Source organism: Sciurus carolinensis, chromosome 5 (genome assembly GCF_902686445.1).
Source record: "Sciurus carolinensis chromosome 5, mSciCar1.2, whole genome shotgun sequence".
Taxonomy (NCBI): Eukaryota; Metazoa; Chordata; class Mammalia; order Rodentia; family Sciuridae; genus Sciurus; species Sciurus carolinensis.
The window spans coordinates 165,610,989-165,616,245 of NC_062217.1; the positions used below are offsets into that span (position 1 = coordinate 165,610,989).

Consider the following 5,257-nt stretch of genomic DNA (forward strand, 5'->3'; position numbering starts at 1 on the left):
TTCTTAACCATAAATTCTTGCAGATTTTGTGGTTAGAAGGAATTATCCTTATCTCCTTGAGTTTCAGAATCTGGTTTGTAAAAGGAGCACAAACTCTGTCCCTTCAGGTAACTTAGATTCCTCTTGTTAACATTATTTCGGGCCTGCATTTCTCCTGCAGATAACAGGCTGTTTGCTGAGGAATCCTGTCCACTTAAGTCAGGCAGCGGCAAGTAAATTGCTTCTTAAAAAAGAAAGCGTGTGAGGGTCAGCACAGTGAGCCCATTTTATGGAATTACTCCCTTAACCTCTTGTCCCCACCACTCATATCTATCTGTCCCTTATCGGTTACCTACCCTAGGCTCCTCTGTACCTGTACCTGTCACAGGAGAAGTGATGTTTCTGAAGAAGGATCAAAGGAGTTTCAGGAGAGAAGAGGGAACTTGACTCAGGACCAGTGGGGTTCTTAGCATATGTGAAAAGAAAGCATTTTGGCACATGCCAATCAAAGGAACAGACAGAGGTTTATTTAGGAAAGTAGATACACATTCAAAGGAGAATGGGGGCAATCTGAAGAATGTCTTTGGGGTAAAGCAAGGAATACTCATTCAAGAGAGAATAAGGGCCATCTCCAGAGGAAGAGCTAGCAGCCCATTGGTGAGTGGGGTTAATACTTACAGAGGAACAGTTGCCAGGGGCGGGACTAGAGCAGGAGCCAGGGTGGAGTTACAAGATTTCACGCCAGCTTCCCTGCCCTTGCTCATTGCCTTCAGGTTGCTTTTGCAGACAAGGACATGTCACTCAGGAATTGAAATCGCCCTTGGGTGCTTTCTGCATTTTGATGGTTCACATGTATTTCCTGCATTTCAATAGTTCATGGACACTCCCTCTGAGATTCAGTGTCTCCCTTTATTCCCAAAGTCCTACCTCATACCTGCTTTGAATCTAGGTCCAGGGAGAATTAACAGGTCAAAGGTAGAATTTGAACGTTTGATTTCTCTAGCCAAAATGCATTTTAAAGTATGTAACGTATAACTCATACTAAAGAATATATATAACAAAATGTCAAAAATAATGAAATGGATACTTAGGAAAACTACACCCAACCTAAGAATGTGTGCATCACCCACACCTGGATTTGCATCTCCACATATTACCAGCAGCCAAACCAGGATCCCCACTGGCCGGGACTCAGCACCCTGCCCTGCCAACCTGCAAGGGATATAAAAAGGAAAAATGAACTTTGCGCAGTTTGATCAGACTGGTGAGAAGCAGCTAGATCGTTTCTCCACCCCATTGATAGAAGCCAGAGCCAGATGATAGACATATATATGTAGATGTAGCTAGGCTGTGGTAGCCAGAAAACATGTTCATTTCAGCTTCCTTGGTGCCACGGGGCCCCAGGGGTGCTTTCTGGGTTTTCATTCTCAGTGTGAGGAAATTTGGGATGAAGAAAAGCACTCTTATGGTTTGGATGTGAGGTGTCCCCCAAAATCTCCTGTGTTAATGCAGGAAAGTTCAGAGGTAAAGCGATCGAACTGTGAGAGCTGAAACTGAAGCAGCCCCTCCTAGTTTGAATGACTGGGTGGTGACTGCAGGCAGGTAGGCTGTGGCTTGAGGAAGTGGGGGTTTGGTGCTCTGAAAGGTGCATCTGCCCTGAAGGCACAACCTGACCCCTCCACCAGCCCAGCTGAGCCCAGTGAGTTGAGCAGCTTTCCTCGACCATGCTGGGCTGCCCCACCTCCGGCCTAGATCAATGGAGGCAGCCAGTTGTCTATGGACTGAAACCTCAGAAACCACGAGTCCCAAATAAACTTTTCCTTCTCTAAGTTGTTCTTGTTGGGTATTTTGGTCACAGTGGTGCAAAAGCTGACTTACACAAGCACTTTTGAGTTTTAAAGGAACTCTGATTCATAGGCACCTTGTCCTCCCATTTGTTTCCCCTGGGGAGGAGAGAGTTACATGAGGCTGAATTTGTGGTTTTATTCTCTCATTTAAAATACTAATTTTAAAAAGGGTCTCTGTCCTGAGTGGTACATAGGGCAACTCAATTGTTTTTCATGTGGAATCCTCTTAAAAAGTTTTCAGAAGTATAATTCTTTGGTTATTTGGCATCTGGTGATGATTGGTCTGGCACCCTTTAAAAAATAATAAGAAACAAATTTATCCCAACTGTATTTATCCTGTCACATGAACACTTTTTAAAAGTTCAGGCCCTCAGTTTGAATTTGTCTTATTGTCTCCTCACAATCATATTCAGGTTAAATATTTTTGGTAGGACTAATGAATAGGGGCTGTTGTGTCCTCAACATGTCACATCAGACCTGGTATTGGACTGTCCCATTATTGTTAAGACTGACCACTAGGTTAAAATAATGTTGCCCGGGTTTCTTTTTGAGAAAGTTACCCTTTACCCTTTGCAATTAATAAGTGAGGTAATCATTCCAGTCCATTTAAAAGGCTTTTATACAACATTCTTTCACTGATGGTAATCCCAGCAGCTTAGGGTGGCAAGTTCAAGGTCAGCCTCAGCAATTTAGCAAGGCCCTGAGCAACTTAGTGAGACCCTATCTCAAAACAAAATATAAAAATGACTGGGGATAGCTCTGTGGTAAATTGCCCCTGGGTTAAGTGCCCAGTACTCCCCCCTAAAAAAATTATCCTACTAACTTCATTAGGGCAATCACCTCTGTAAAGACCGTATCTCCAAATACAGTCACACTCAGAGGCATCGGGGGTTAGGGCTTTGACATGAATTGGTGGAAAAACTCAATGACCCAAGACAATAGAAATCACAATATATATGATAGGTATGATAGAAAGAAATCCACAACTCAACACCAGTAGTGAAATTGCAAGCCATGGAGACAAAGAGAAGCTCTTAAAAGCAACCAGAGGGAAACACCACAGCCCTGTTAACACACTACCCGCTCTTACCACCTGTATTTCAGATGTGCAGGCTGGCATTAGAAGAACACAGCCTTTCACTCCATCCAGGTTGAGCCAGTACTGTCCCCTGGATCCTCCTGGGTCTTTTCTCATGTGTGAATGCCATCCACCCTCAGCCAGCCTTGAAAAGCTGTCCACGCTCAGCTCTAGGCCATCTCTCCAAGAGATCTTGCTGTCTCTAAACATACTTAGCACTTTTCTGTTCACCACCAGCAAAGAGTTGCTGGCCAAGGTTATTAGTCAGAGCCAGGCCTTAAATACCCCTTCCACACAGACCCAAAACTAAGAATCCATTCGAGTTATAGCAACTAAAGCAGATATGGGGGGCTGGGGATGGAGCTCAGTGGTAAAGCGTGACCTCGCCTGCGTGAGGCCCGGTGTTTAACCCCCACTCCTTGGGGAAAAAAAGAAGCAGATGTTTGTTTGCTGGTTGGTTGGTGGTAGGAACTCTGGGAAAGGGGTCTGGGTAGTGTTTGCACGGAAGATGGGATCAGCCTGCATTCCTGGCAGGAGAAAGGACGGGTGGCATAGATGATATGCATTCACAACTGTGTCTAGGGTCCTGAAGGCTGGCATCTGGCGTGCTAACAAAGCTGTCCTGCTTCTTCTGGCTCCAGTGCCCACACTCACCATTGCCTGAAGCCTGGCATCTTACAATCTTTTTTGTCGGGGGGAGGTACTGGGAATTGAACTCAAGGGCACTCCACCTCTGAGCCACATCCCCAGCCCTATTTTGTATTTTATTTAGAGACAGGGTCTCACTGAGTTGCTTAGTGCCTTGCCGTTGCTGAGGCTGGCTTTGAACTCATGATCCTCCTATCTCAGCCTCCTGAGCTGCTGGGATTATAGGTATGTGCCACTGCGCCCGGCCACCTTACAATTTAATTTGTCAAGTGGGTGTGTTTGAGTGTCCCCATGAGGCAAGTGTCTTAATGTGGCCTCTGCCTCCTACTACACCAGATGCTTGTCCCTGTGCTGGGCAGGTGCCCAGTAGATACCTGAGCATCAGTGGGGATCCCTGGAGATCTTCATGCTCTGAAGCCTACGGTGGGCTCTGACCTGCGGGAGGGGATCTATAGCCACGTTGTACATCTGCTTCTATGACTGCCGCCTCCACCAGCATCTCCTCTTCATCATTGGTCTCCTTTAATGTGTTCTGCTCACAGCAGTCAAGGGGTCTTTTTGAAAAGATAGGAATCAGACTATTGCATTGTGTCCTCACAATCTTCCGTGGCCTTCCAAAGCACTTAAAATAAAACCCAAACTCCTCGTGGTGGTCTACGCACACTGCAAGGTACGGCCCCACTGGCTGAGATTCCTTTCCTCCTGTCCTCACTTTGATCCACTGGGTGTTTTCCATTTCATCAAGTATGCATGACTCATCCCCACCTAGGCTTTGCCCTTCTTCTTTTTTTTTTTTTTTTTTTTTTGCCTAAAATGGTCTTTTTTAGCTCTTCCCAGAGCTGAGTCCTTCTCATCTACCACTTTGCTCAGGTCCTACCCTCAGATTGAAAACCGATGCTACCGTTTGGAAATGGCTTGAGTGTGTCCCCTGAAGGCTCATGTGCTGGAAGCTTGGTCCTCAGTGTAGTGGTGTTGAGGAGGTGCAACCTTTAAGAGGTGGGGCTTAGTGGAAGGTAATCATGTCACTGGGCCTCCACCTTCTGAAGGGACTATTGCAGGTCTTGTGGGACTGGATTAGTTCCCGAAAGAATGAATTGTGATGAAAAAAGAAGGAGTCTGGTCTCTCACCAGCTCTTGCTTTCTGTCTAACTATGTAAACTCTTCCTCTTGCACACACTCCCACCATGAAGCCTTCACTATATGCCAATACCATGTTCTTGAATCTCCAGAGTTGTGAGTCAAATAAAACTTTTTTCTCTATAAAGTACCCAACCTCGGATATTTTGTTATAGCAATAGAAAATGGACTAACGCAGTAGATTCCCCTCGTTATTCTCTATGTCATCACTCCATTAATTTCTTTCATTGTGTTAATTAAAAGCTCCATTTTGTTTACTTACTGATTTATGTCAGTCCCCCCCATCTAGAATGTAAACTCACTAAGGGCAGAGATTTAATCTCATCCGTTTGTCCACTGTATCTCTAGCTCTAGGAAGAGTATCTGAAGTATTCATTAGGCTTCATAATTAGTGGTGGAAGACATGCCAGGTGCTCTCTTAGTATCCTGGACTCTGTTGTAGCACAACTGGTTTCTTATATTCCAAAGGATCCCAAAGCTCTGCAGAATGACCAGAGGTGCATCTCTTATGTGATCCAGCTCAGTACCCAACCATCTAGTCTACAATCAGAATTTCAATTGGCCCCAG

General features: G+C 45.2%; 1 non-coding gene across 1 annotated transcript; it reads left to right on the plus strand.

Moving 5' to 3' along the window:
- The first annotated feature begins 1,989 nt into the window (after positions 1 to 1,989).
- LOC124986041 (U11 spliceosomal RNA) lies at positions 1,990 to 2,120 on the plus strand. The gene has a single exon (XR_007108951.1). It is a non-coding gene; the product is annotated as a U11 spliceosomal RNA (small nuclear RNA).
- The last annotated feature ends 3,137 nt before the right edge of the window (positions 2,121 to 5,257 follow it).